General features: G+C 39.9%; 1 protein-coding gene across 8 annotated transcripts in view; it reads right to left on the bottom strand.

Annotated features, from left to right (window-relative positions):
* Window positions 1-14,870, bottom strand: part of LOC309720559 (RAC-gamma serine/threonine-protein kinase) — a 55,358-nt gene that overhangs the window by 24,701 nt on the left and 15,787 nt on the right. The window lies entirely within an intron of this gene.

The raw sequence follows: 14,870 nt of genomic DNA, 5'->3' as shown, positions 1-14,870 counted from the left end.
AGATTACATCAGATAAGATTGCGTATCGAGAATAACCCTTCCTAGACTGCAGAGACAAATATAAACATCTGCTGAGCAGCTGGTGGCAGAGTTTTACCCAACTGGCTGGCACAGACTGACGCAAAGGTGGCACCACAGCTTTATCAGATGACCCGCTGCAGGATTACATGAGTGTCAAGCACTTCCACACCACAGAGGCGGATAACACTTACTGGAAAACAGCATGGATACACACATGGATTAAAGTGCACACGTGTGCAGATTCACACAAAGTTGGACGAGTAGAATGAGTGCACATACAGGGTGAGATGGAAGCTGTGTAAACGTCTCAGTTTGTCCTTTTAAGCAGCTGAAACCTCAGCCCCTTTAAATAAACTAGCCAATGTTTGACACGTGCATACTTCGCACACTTTTAACACACCTTTTCCACATAATATGTGCAGAAATGCTCACAGCTGACATACAAAGCTCAGTAACAGTTTTGATCACCTTGTTTCAGCTAATTCGCTGGGAGAAGAGAACACGGAGAGCTTATATATGTGTGTGTGTTCTATTTGCGACATCCATTTAAAGCGGAAATGACAGCAGGCCGTGCTCGTTAACACATCGCAGAAAAACACCTGCTCCACTGAAGGAACCATGCGACTGCGGGCCCTGCCGGTACCTCTGGGCGCTGATGGTGGTAGAGGTGCATGTGTGTATTTGTGTGTGTGCGTGTGTGTGGCGCAGAGGGGAGTGATTGCAACTGATCTGAACCACCACACACAGACAGACAGACACATAAAATGTTTGTGGGTGCCAGTGCGTCATCAGGGCTACCAAATCACACCTCTCCTCTCCTCTTCTCTCCTAGTCTCTATTTTTCTCTTTTTCACAAATCCACCCACTCTCTCCTCCTTTCCTATTTCCTTCTCCTGTTCTTTCAGAAACAAAGCATATTCTTTGGATCACTTGCTACTGATAAACAGAGTGCTGCAAGAGGGGCTGAATGGGAGGGGTGGAGAGAGGCATAAGGAAGATGAAAGAAAAAATATTAAAGAAAGCATTCCAAAAAATATGGGGGGAGAGGGGGGTAGATTATAAACAAGCAAAAAAAACCCCAGAATCTCTCATTATTCTGACCAAACAATAATAGATAATCGGGCATAAAAAAAGATAATAAATATTTAATGAGGTTCACAGTTAATCAATTCAGCATTTTGTTATACTGTGGGTTTTGGTTCCCTGAAGCAGGAATGAATGTTTCTTTCATTGCTACTTTGTGAATAAATGTAAGTGGAAAATCACTAGACTTTCTAAACAACGTGTGCTTTATAAAGTCCAGAAAAAATTATCTAAGGCAATAAAAGCCCTGTGATAAATACTGAAGGTTATAATGTTCAGTGCTTGTGGAGACCGTGTCTGGAAAACATTATGATGAGATATTCTCTTCTGTAGCTAAGATAAGCTCCTTTAGATTTGCATCAGAGAAAGTGTATTAATGCTCTATTTATTGAAAGTTTAATTGCGAGGTTAGATATCTTTATGATATTTTATGATTTAATCATTAGATATTAATCAGTAGACAGAAGTTAATGATTAATGATTGAAAAAAACTTAAAGTGAAACTAAGTAACTTAAAAGTGGATTAAGAAAGAGATGGATGGACTTTGAAAAGATGAAGATGAAGTAAAAATTAAACTAAATACAGATGTTCAGTGTTTTTAGAGATTGAAGATGTCATGATCCATCTTTATGGAAGCCAGAACGAGCCCACCCAAAGGTCCAATCCAATTGGATAGCTTTGCACAGTGTAAAAACTGAAGGAGGGTTTAGGATATCTATTTTTCAATGAAATGCACAGGAGCACCAATGCCAGAATTACTATACAGAAGAGAAAATGTCAGGAAAATTGTGTTTTTCATATAATGTATGTACAATATTTTGCAGGTGTCCTATTGGCCCGGCCATCCTGATAGTACTGCAGGCAGTGTAAAATCATCTGTGGTCCACAGCATAAAATGTTTGCAATAAAAACTAAACTCTACAGTACTACTGAAAATATTTAGTCCCTCTGTGCACATTTAGTATGTAATGTTGTTTTATTGCTGAAGCTAACCTAATGCAACCTTGTAGTAATGTTACTAAACTACTCAGCAAGCCTCCCAAGATTTCTGTATCAATAAAATATAATGCTCATATTTTAGATAAACCATTGTGTCAGTGATCTAAAAATACATTTTATTGGAGAGGTTTACGATTAAGTAAACAGGGTAATCATTTTTGGTTTTCATACCATGACATCTTAATATGGGTATCAAGAATCAAAATGACATTCCTACACATCACACAAACTGAGTTTGGCAGTGCACATGTAAATTATTATTGTGCAACTGTGTTCAGCTCTTATAGATATGCATCAGACATTAAAAATGAATGAATATAAGATCTATGGTGGAAAGTTGACAGAAATTAGCAGTTTTGGAGGTTTATCCGTTCCAGCTGTGAGCTCAGAAAGGAATGAAAATGGAAACTGATCATCTGGAAAAAAGAAACTCTGCTTAACTTCAAACTGGATTGAAAAAGAGATGGATTGACTGTCAAAAAGGATGAAGATAAAGAGAAAGTTAAACTGATAAAACTATTATAAACTGGCAGCGACGGCTGGCCTGCCGGTCCAAGTCCAGTCATTTCTATGAGTCAGTTTCTAGATGAGGTGTCCAACCAATGGAAGCCTGTGGTTGGCCACTTCATCCCTCAGCTGTCCAGTACAACTGAAAACATTTAAGCGATCCTTCTGGCCAGGCCTAGACAGCGTGTACGTGAGTGTGTGAGTCTGTGAGTGTGTTTTTCTGTGTGTACATGTCCACTGGGGGGCGGGGGAGGGGGCAGCCAGGGGTGGCACAGACGGAGAGAGAGGAGATGGACAGTTGTCCGCACACGCCGTTCCAAACAAACACAAGCACACGCGCATGCACATACACGCACACACAGACTAAAACAATTCTGCTCTGACCGATCCAATTCTCTGTATGATCCAATGCTGTTCTGTCAAGCTATCCCGTCTTGGCCCTGCCTGTAATGAGTCCAGCGAGCTCTCCCACTCTGGACAGCTTGTCTGGGGAGCCACATGTCTCTAGCTTGGACTGCTGGAGAAAACAGAACAGCCGGTCTCCTTCCCACACCATCTCTCTCGGACTCCTCACTTCAGTTTCATTTAGTTTTCTGCACAACTTTACTTTTCCCTTAAGGCCAATTAGTAAATACTACAGTACACAGTGCTTAAAACAACAGGAGTCTCTTGTTTCTTGTTAGAACGACAGGGTATCAGTAAAACAGGAGAACGTGGGAGATCTGAAGGATCGAAGGAACAGAAGATGTTTAGGAGAATAGGATACACCATTCTGAAGTGTATTCAAATTGCTTCAAAAAGACGACAAAATATAGACTTCAGCAGGAGATGTAAAGTGCTCTTTTCCATATAATTAGAAATGAGAGGTTGCATATTCATACATTCCTCTCTATTCCGTTTTCTGTAACTATTAGGAAAATATTAAATAAAAGTGTAACGCTGACTCACAAAGGTCAACATGACATAAAAATCAAGCTAGACTTTTTTAAAGTAATTTTTCCGACTTATAGGAGAAATAAATCTCGTTGGCACCTCCTCCAATTGCAGCTTGTGGATTTAGCAGAAAGAAGCAGAGATGAATCAGCTGTGACTGTGTCCGTTCCAAGCTTTCTGATTGGACAATTACAACAATGCGCTCGCTAACTGTCACTCAATTAGTGGACTGATTAACTATTCATTTCGGGGCGGAGGAAAAAAGAGGAGAGAATCAGTGAGGGAAATGCAGAGAGAATAAATGGGGAGACAGGTACAAATGACGAGGCTGAAATTCAGCCAGCAAAACAGGAATGAGACACACAAACTTGCACAAACTTCTTTAGTTTCTCCCCATCTCTTTGTTTCGCACTGACTCCTTAAGGACATCCGTATACCTCTGCTCTCCTGATTTAACCACATTTTAGCTGAGAACACGACAGACGAAAATCAGGAAAAGCTTTGATGACAATTAAATAAATAAGTCCATAACTATGTGAGCTCACCAGCCATTTGTTAATCAACCCAAACAGGGATTTAATTTAATGCTTTGGCCGAGGCTAGAGCTGATATGCAGATGGTGCAGAGACGGGGCTGTGTGACTGGCACTCTGGGAGCTGGAGAGGTGGTGGGTGGTGGTGTATAGAGGTAGGGAGAGGCGGGGATGAGGGTGGAGGGAAATTTCTGCCACGTTCCAGCACATACACAGCAGCTCACCAGCAGAAAGAAAAACGTCTGGCCACATAACACCACACACTCACTTCCATATAACAGGGTTTTCTTGCAATCAGATTTACTGCTGTTTTGTATTTCTTTAAATTCGTTTTTTCATGTATTTTATGCCTTGAATGTTTGCTTTCAATCCTAGTTAGTTTGTTAGTTTCCAGAGCAGATTTAGTTGAGCTTTTATTAGTCTTTTTATTTATTATTGTGACATTCCAGTTACTCAACATCTGCACCAGGACAATCTGCTGACAAAATGTGACCATAACAGCAAAGGCTAAAAATTAAAACTAAAGAATTTTCTCTGCATTTTTATTTTATTTTAGTTTTATCTATTATTTCTTTTAGTAAATCTTTTTTTTTCCACATTTTTTTTTAAAAAAAAATTTGATTTAGTGTTCAGTTCAGTTCAGTTCAGTTCATTTTTATTTCAAACATTTCAAACATTTGCCTTCACAATCATTACAAAATATCATTCCATTATTTGTTTGAAAAGGAGTAGGCTGAAGTATTTACTTATTTGTCCCTACCCCCTCAAGTTTTACCTCTCATTCATTTAATATTTTTTTTTTGTCTTAAAATAAACAAACAACATATGAAACATATGAAGTAAAACAAAACATAACATACATAAATCAAAAACAAGATTTAGTGTTTAATAACATTGGTTGTAACAAAAAAAACAAAAGCAAATATGGTAACTGCTTTCCAACTGTCTTGGCTATTTTTGGTCATTTTATTAATCAGACTTCATTTACTAAACATGGATGTGAAAGGACGTGCATTAAAGCAAAAAATTATCATGTTTAAAAAGCATTGAAAAACCAAAATATTATGCAGTTGAGCTATAGTAGGTGAGCAGGAATTACTGTTTTTTAGGGGTTTAACGAACCATTGTGAAACAAAAGCAGAACACAGTCAAACTGGTAGGTGGGCTTTTAGCTGACCTCTTTATTGACAAAAGTCAATATACATCACAAGACATTGTGTGAAGGAGTTTTAATTTGCAAATCTAAAGCAGGTACAAAAGGCATTAACAGATCGTGTGGAGGACGAAGAGGTACACCTAACTGGTTTCTGATGTTAGGAAAGGTAACAGTGTAGTGACTGCACAGAGAGCACGGAGAATACGGCGAACTGGGAGAACTGTGCTGAAAGATGCTTCAATATGACTATATCTTTCTGAGAGTTTGTCCAGTATATGCAGCTGCACAAGACATTTACTGTCAGTCTCACTGGTTCAAAAGAGTGCAAAATTTTAGCATTATCTGGAGAGTCTACTCCATCAGCCATGTGAGCATTTATTAGGAAATATCTCTATGCGTGACCTCAACCCCAGCAATTCTAACTCCAGTCTGCTCAGACTTCTTAAGGCGAGTCCAGACTCTTCAAAGCCAATCTACTTAGTGTGCATTAGTCTCATTACCACATTACCAGCGTGTGCATGACTGCTTTAAATACAGTGAGAGCATAAAACTTATGCTACGTGCTCCCTGTAAAACTGAGATGGCATTTTTCCTGCTTGTGCTGTGTTTAAGCATTTAGTGCTAGAGTAATTGTAGAAGCTTATAGCGCTGTCTGTGGGGCGTTACTACACGGAGCCACAACAGTGTAATGATGAAGAGGATGTCATGGTGAAGAGTGAGGGGAAAACACTGAGCAAGATACTGAGTGAGAGTGAGACAAGGCTCAGTGTGTGTGTGGTTGAAGCTATGACAGTGACAGAAAGCTGGGACAGGGCAGGGCAGCCACAGGGTGACCAGATTGAGTGTAAACCCATGGGAGTATGTCCATCCCTTGGGGGCCAAGGAGATTTTACCCAGCCAGCTGCACACAGCCAGAGCCTCCTGGTAAGCTGTGCTGGGTGCACTTAGACACACACTCACACATGCATGCAGCATGCACTGGTGCCCCTCTGCTCCCTCAGCTGGTACAGAAGGAGGTACACTCATGGACTCATGCACACACACATACACACTGGCAGCATACACATTCAATTGCAATACAAGGAATACAACATCTCTTTTGGGGAAACATTACTACAGAATTGAACCTTTTTTTTTTTTCCTCGATTTATTTCTTCTGCTTAAAAAAATACAATTCTTCTCTTTTTATGATATCCTCTCCTGCAGTACCACTACAGTCCAGTAGATGGTGGTGGCTCCCTGAAGCATGGTGGCCACTGCTGCTGTGCTGGAAAGTGACTGACAAACATGGTTCAGCCAAGATGCCGCTCATTCTAATCCCCCTAAGAGCACAGTTGTGAATGTGTGTGCTAGTGTGTGTGTGCTAGTGTGTGTGTGTGTGTGTGTGTGAACAGTATATATATAAGATGGCAGTTCCGTGTTTGTATGTCAATTGATGTCAGTTTGACCATTTCTCCAGTTCAGTCAGCTTCAATATGATATACATTTTAACGTCATAAGAAAAAAAGTGTCATATCATGATATCATTGCTATAGCAACAACATTTACATTCCCTAATGCACGAAACAATGAGACCAGTCCAGACATGTCCGACAGCCAGAGCCGCATGTCGCCCTCCAACGATAGTGGTAAAGGTGGAAACAACAAACTTGTTTTACCACAACCAAAACAAAATGCACACATCATACAATTCAACCAGGCTAGGAAGTAGGGCTGCCACAAACGATTATTTTGATAGTCGACTAGTCACCGATTATTTTGGCGATTAGTCGACTAATCAGATCATCATCCATTGGACGTAAAACGTACAGCTTATTGCACCAGCAGCATCTGCTCTTATATAACTATCATTAGCTTACAGCTTTAAGTGTTTAAGGTCTGTGCTAACTAAAAATAAAGACAGGATGATAGTTTATTAAAATTTAATGAAATTTGCAGATTGTTTCGGTGAAGTTTAATAAACTCCTTGCTATCTAAACTATAACAGCATCTCACACTTCTGATAATCAGCTGTCTGCTTGACGTTTATTCAGCTGTGTAAAAACTATAACTTTAATCTCAGCCAAACTGATTTACTCAGGAACAAATAAAATACTAAAAAAAAAAAAAAAAAGGCAAAACAATAACATTTTTAAGTTATCTAAGTGACTTATATATCACGTTTAACCTGAGGAGCGAAAGACGGCGGTGGGTTTGAAAACTATTTGCCGGGAGTCCGGGCTCTAGTTAGCCTAGCCCCCGGCTAGCTATCGAGCTAGTGGGTAACAGACGTCTCCGAAAACGTCGGAGCGCTTTTGAAAATATGTGGTGTCTTGATAAACTGAGCAGATATTTGAGGTTTACACAGCTACATTCTCGCCTGAAAATATGTTAAACGTTTATTTTGTGACCCAGAAAGAATAATAAGAGTAATATTAAAACTAACTAGCTGCCGCCATTGTTGGAAACTGAGCTGGGCCGCGCTATGAATTCTGGGACACAGCTTCTTCTTCTTCGGGGTTTAACGGCAGCTGGCATCCTTGTACATGCAGTGCTGCCATCTTCTGTTTCAGTCCGTTATTACACTCTTAAATCCTGCTACTTATTTCTGCGTCTTTTGGATCTTACAAAGCTTCAAACGACGCGTCGACTATTAAATCAGTCGTCGACGATTTTGATAGTCGACGTAATCGTGACTAGTCGACTAATCGTGGCAGCCCTACTAGGAAGGCACGCAAGGAGATAAGCAGCAGGTGATGTATGGCCCAAAAGTAAACAAATATTCAATGGCTAGAGCACATGCTAGTTAGACTCCATATAACAGGAAAACGGGAACAGCAAACAGTGGATGGAAATTACTGATGTGGTTAAATATTGTGCGGCCAAGTATATGGTGCCAACTCGTATGACAAAAAAGGAGTGCTTTAAGAGGCACCCAGGCTAAAACATCCCAAGCAGAAAATATTTTTGAATTTTAGTTTTATTATGTGACCGCATTGTGTAGGGTCTGTCACCCACCCCTACAGCAAATCTTTGCTTTGTAAAAGACAGAGAACAGATATGTAACGCACACAAAAATGCCCACAGAAGCTTATGAACTTTAGAATGTGTGAGGAGTTTTCTGACTTAATGGTGACATCCAAAGTGTTTTGCGATTCCCCATCTGTCCAGCTTTATGTTCTATGCTCTTCTGTTTTCAGAAATCAGTCCTGTGACGAGGTATTATTAGGGGCATGAGACACACCTGGGCCCAGAATGACCTCCTGTCCAGTAAATGAAGCCTGGTTCAGTACAAATTCTTCTCCTTACACATTACAGAGGCTTCTTTTTACAGTTTCAGCTACAAATAAAATACATCTCTACTTGAACCTGACTGGTGCTGACCTTTAGGGACTGGAGTACATAAAAAAATTAACTCATTTGACAGCAATTTACATTAACCTACCCATCAGATTTAATTGCTTATTAACTGAAGGTGCCAAAATACTGATCCAGGCAGTCCAAGCCCACTTTAACCCCTGCTCTCAAGATATTCTCGAGGCATTAAATTGATGTATGCCAATTACTGCAACTTGTGATAATGATATTTAAAGTTGATAACAGAAAAAACTCATGCTAAAATTTTTTTTAAGTAATTTAAATGCATTTTTCCGTCCTTAAAACTTTACGTGACTCAAAGGTAAGTTAAGTTTGAAATTTCTATCCATCCATCCATCCATTCGCTTCCGCTTATCCTTTTCAGGGTCGCGGGGGGCGCTGGAGCCTATCCCAGCTGTCATAGGGCGAGAGGCGGGGTACACCCTGAACAGGTCGCCAGTCTGTCGCAGTGTTGGTGTATTTCTATCCAAATACACCAATTTACTTTGAGGGGCTGTAAGTCAGAAAACTGTCATAGTTTGAAGGTACAAAACAAAAACAAACAAGTTAATACTAATATATCTGCAATAGGCCAACATCAGCCAAAAGCAGGAAATCAATACATAAGATGACCATTTTTTATTTATCAGAAAAATATACTATTTTTTGCAGACTTTCCCTAAAATTGTTACATTTTTTAAAATTCGTAGTTTGTTTGTCAATGTATAAGTAAGATTTAGATATGCAAGATATGCAAATATTGATGCTGATAGAATCATTAACCGGACAATCCAGGTTTAAATCTGTAAATTCTGTCAACAATATTCAAAACAGCTCAGTCAGATGGTCTGCCCCGCCAAAATACATTTTTATATATAACCATCCACCCCCACACGCACAACTACCCAGGCAGCATGTCACTGAAAACACGAAGACTGATGTGTTTGTATGTCTTCTCGCACATCAAGAAGGTAAAAATACAATCTGAGCTAACCAGAAAAAAAATCCTTTGCATTCAAACACCCGATAACATTAGGAATGACATGCTGCCTGTGTTCAGAAAGAGGTGGATCCAATGAGATTAGGAAAGGCACACACACAGCCAATAAGCAGGCTAATCATATTGTACTGATTGTTGGTATATTGCTCCTCTTTTTCTCTCCTTGAGGCATTGTGTGTTAGCACCCTGGATTTCTTTATTTTTGTATGACTGGCAATTACATTTAATGCAGTAATTAAATGCTGTATAGATATTTCTCATTTGCTTTTAATATAAATATAATTTAAATCTTTAGCAGGTCTAAATATATTTTTAAATTGTTTCAAAAAAGGCAATTTACTTCCCTCAACTATTACTTTCAGTTAGTTCATGCCTGAGAGGCCCTGTTTACAAATGAAAATCATCATAACAACACCAAAGTTATCAGTGGTTTCCTGATGACTAGTCTGGTTCTGCTGCAATACACTAATGTCCCTTCTTGACATTTCTCTGTTTATCTGGTTAAATGTTGAAAATGATGAAGCGGTTTAAGGTTTTAAAAAGCTAAGTTACAAAGATTTTACTTGTTAGTCTGGAGCAAAAGGAGGAACAAGCCAAGTCAACTTTACTTACAGAGCATTTTAAAAACAGCTAGCACTGACCAAAGTGCTGAACATAAAATATGAAAAAAATGTAAATATGAATACTAAAAATAAAAATACAATAATAGTAAACAAAAAAACAATACCAGTATGGGCTCACAATTTTACAACGGGTTGCATTCCCCCCATTCAGTATTTGCTATATTCATACTGTGCATTAACACTTAGAAGTGCATAGCTTTGAGGGTCCCCATTTAAATCTGACATTCATATTCAAATTATTATCCTGTTTCTTTGCCTCATTGGATATAAAACTATCCAATCAGGGGAACAAAGTAACACAACTGGACCAATCATTCAGTGAGAATAGCTTGCCATCAGAAATAGAAGGGGAGGGTCAGGAGATAGACACAGCTGTCTAACTATTGCCCACAACAGACTCAAGGGGGGTGTGGATGTGCGTGTGTGTGTGCGTGTGGTGGTGAAGCCCAACCCTGTCCAGTTAAGCAGTGGTGAACAGGTGCAAAGCTTTGTGCATGGATGTGTGTGTGTGTAAATCACCATTATTCCAGAGTGGCTGGCCCTGTATTATTAATTCAGAAATACTGGGCTGGGGCTAAGGGCGGCAGCTGGCATTATGTGTGCATGTGAGTGTTTGTGTGGCCAACATAAGACCCCCTCCCTGATCATTTGTGAAGCCCCTATACTCTTCTAGATCAACAGAGAAGCACTGTGCCGTTTGTCTCCTTGAATGCCTGTAAACTTTATACACACTACCACACATACACACTACTCTGCAACCACAAATACACACTCATGCACGCATACACACTAGAGCACAATAGCTCAGCCCCACAGGCAAGAGTAAACAATCAAGTACTATACCCCAAGTATTGTCAAGAGCACCGCCTCCCCTGCACCAGTACTGCCCCCAACACACACCAGCCCAGCCGCGCCTCATTCAAAGGGTCCATTCATGTGCTGCACTGAAGGGCCGACAGTAAGTGCTCTCCACCTCACTAACTGCTGCTCTCTGCTCTCCTCTCCGTCCTGCCTGTTTACCTGTCTGTCTCTCCACCTGCCTTAGTGTGTGCCCATCTGTCTATTACGGTGAATTCACTGTGGGCATATTTAGCACAGCTCATTCACACACTTTTTATTATTTTCTCACTAAACTTTGTTCTTGCAACTCAGAAATTGCGATGCCAACAAATAACCAGAGAAAAGAGACTTTATTTAGTTTTTTATGTGATGAAGTACATAAGTAATATAGTTGTTTACATCTGAATTCAAGGATAATGGATATAGAGGGATGTGACAGACTGCAGTTCATAAAGCTTTTAAAATGTAACACTTATTCAATTCCCCTCACAATTACTCACTCCTCGTCGTCTGAACGAAAATCATATTTGTTTTGGTTCACCTGCAACTAAAACTTCCCGATGTCTCATAAAGACACCACAACTCAGTTCAATAAAAGACTTGAGCGTAAGCCTTAAAAAAATATTTTCAGGGTCTTGTGGAAACAGTGGCGCCCCAGTTGTGCCCACAACAAGAGACTTGTGCTTTCACAGGTAAGGGTGAAAGCAAAGTAAAGCTGTCTATAATTCTGTTAGAGACAAAAAGCACAAGACCTCAGATACCAGAATGAGCTTCCATTGGTAGGGGCTCACCCTAAGTTCTGCTCATGACAATGGCAAGAATAAACTAGGCGTCTAGTTTCGGTTGGACATGGTTTGGGCATCTCCAACCAGATGTAGACCCCTAGGCAGGCCAAGGATGCTGAAGAAATTACTTCACCTCTGCATTCCCATCCTCGGGAGGTCTGGGCATCTCTCCTTAGACTGCTGCCCCCATGACTCAACCTGGTTGATCAATGAATGGATGCCTGGATGGATGGATTGCTTATTTAAAATTTGGCAGTGTAAATTCAGGAAGTATTACAGACTTTGGGGAAACGAATCACAGTGTGATTGCAATTAGTGACCGCTTGCCTGTCTGTAACACCTTGAGGTGGCAGACAGTATATCACTTTAACTACAGCAAACACTTTTCTCTCTGTCCCTGGGAGCTGGTGCTTGTCATTTTGTAACGCCTTTCTGTCTAAGAGGCTGTTTTTGACAACTTGTCCACCTCAGCTGGCCAGCATCAGGCACTTAGGCCTCTCACACAGTTAAAAAGAAACAAAGATGGCTATATGTGTGTCATCTATACTGTAATCAGTTTTAGCCAATTACTAATGAAAATTAATCCTTTAATTTTCATTTAACTCAAAACATTCATATTAAGTATTAAATCTGCTACTTGCACTTCCTGAAAATTACAAACAAGATTAAAAAATACATATGCCAGACTAAAATCAAACCAAAGTTTTCACACGCAGTTATGTTAAAATTCATTCACTACAATGGGGAAATGGGGAAAAGTTCCCAGTCAGTAACAGCTAACTACTGTAATTGCAAAAGAAAAAGCTTCCAAACAAGTGATCAATCAAAAAGTGAAGGCAACAAATCATTATATATGTCACTCTCCTAACAGTAAAGAGGAAATGATAGATGACTTAAGTATAGAAAAACTCCAATATACAGACAAAGAACACCAGCTAACAAGCAGTACGATTTATCTGACTTTAAAATATTTCTTGAGGTTTATAGTTGCACCAACTTGTTCAACTGTTTGCTCTCCGTGTCAAATGGCTCATCTGTTTCTCCACAGAGTATTTCACCAACAAAGACATACGCCCAGTGAAACAAAACGTTGGTGAAGGGAGATAAAATCGCATTTTTGGTTAAATACTTAAGAATATTTGTGAACTTGCCAGTCTAGTCCTGCAAACTACTTAATAAGCAGGCAATGTCCCAGGCCTATTCCAGCTCAAAATATTTTGTGGAAACACTCAAACCACGGAGCAATATCTGAATATGGCAGATGTTCGTCATCTTTTCTTCTCAGTTCTCCCCCTCCACCTCCTCTCATACAGCAGTCTGCTGTTGAACCTCATGTTCCAGCCGCTATGCTGTGAGACATCTGCACCTCACTCACTGTTTCTTTCCTTTCTGTCTCATCTTTCCTGTCTATGCAAACACACACACACACACACACACACACACACACACAGAATTCTTTGCTTGATGACAGATGGCAAGTCAACAATTGTACAGCGTCACTCTCTCAAAACACAGACACACACACCACATGTACACACAAACACAGAAACAAACACCACCTCCTTGTCCTCCTGTCCCTTTGTGTCCAATCCCTTGTCAAATGCCTTGATTTGTTTCTTACAGCTGAGAGTATGCATTAGTCTGTGTGTGTGTGTGTGTGTTTCTTTACCTTGGTATATTAAGCAGTAGTTTAATGAGAGCATGGTGAAGAGCGGGTCCCAGCCAGTGGACCATATGGGGGCCATTTAGCCCCCTCAGAACATTGAGCCAAGCCTTGCTGACATGATTACCACTGCTGTCCACTGCTCTACACTAGTGTCAGATTGGGAATGGGGAATTTTATCATGGACAGCTAATTAATGACTGGAGATTGGCAACCATAGATGGAGGAGTCTGAGGGAGGATGAAAAAATGTTGTCACTGTTTGGTGTCGTCTTCTTCTGTTTTTAGTCAGGCCAAATAACCAAGATTCTGTGAAACATGTGTATACCAATAAGAAAAATGCATGCAAACAAACATGTACACGTGCAGTAAAAAAAAAAAACATGGTCACATTTTATGCATTTTCTCTGGTCTGCATGCACTGTACACCTTTATACCTTTATTAATGCATGTATTTATTCATGTGTGACATTTTCAGCGTGTCTGTGTGGCACAGCAGGCTGAAGCTAGTGGCTCTGTTAATCCCGTCAGGGACAGATTACAGGTGGGAAGTTATAAATAGACTGACTGACCCTTTAACCATGATCACTGTAACATCAACATGCAGCTCAACTATTAAGTCACCAACCCAATAGCCATCAGTCAGATTCAGAAATGCTGAATAAAAATTTTAAAAAGGGGCTCCAATAACCACAAAAACCTCTTTCCTGGCTTCTGTAACAGACGATGCTCTGTGGAGCTCATGCTCGGACTTAAAAATGAGGCAACAAAGAGCTCTGTGCTACAAATTGAAGAGAAATGCATCAAGGATGCTGTCCAGTTGCTTTGAGCAAACAGATGTACACCACTGTCGACCATTTTGGTTCTGCTGAAAACACCTTTGTTGTGTTATACACCTGATTTATTCTTGCTGCACCCAAATCAACTGCAACATCCATTTTTCCCCAAACAGGGGATAAAGCATTTCTTAATTCATCCTTATCTTATTTGAAACTTCAGCATGTGAAAAAAAAAATCATACAAGAATAAAATCATCACAGAGAAAAAACTGGGCACCAAAAACAGTTTCTAGGGAAATTTTCAGCATGGACATACTAAATAATACACACACTGTTACTGGAGCAGTAATCATTTTGTCAGCTGTGGTAAGCAACAGCCTGGCTAGTGTCGTCCTGTTGTCAGTGTGAAAAGCAGTTCTAAGACATACGATCAGACTGTGCTGTTCTATTATTTAAAAAGGCACAAACAGACAGTATATCTGATTATCTGTAGTACTCGATACTGGAGAGAAAAACTAGTTTGAAATGGAGCTGTACAAGGTCTCATTACAGGGTTTTATTAAATACAGTAGACTATTATTTTTCAGAAGTTTTAATATCATATCAAGCTATG

This window comes from Aulonocara stuartgranti (assembly GCF_965226115.1).
Source record: "Aulonocara stuartgranti genome assembly, chromosome: 13".
Classification (NCBI taxonomy): domain Eukaryota; kingdom Metazoa; phylum Chordata; class Actinopteri; order Cichliformes; family Cichlidae; genus Aulonocara; species Aulonocara stuartgranti.
This window is presented reverse-complemented; position numbering and strand designations above follow the sequence as displayed.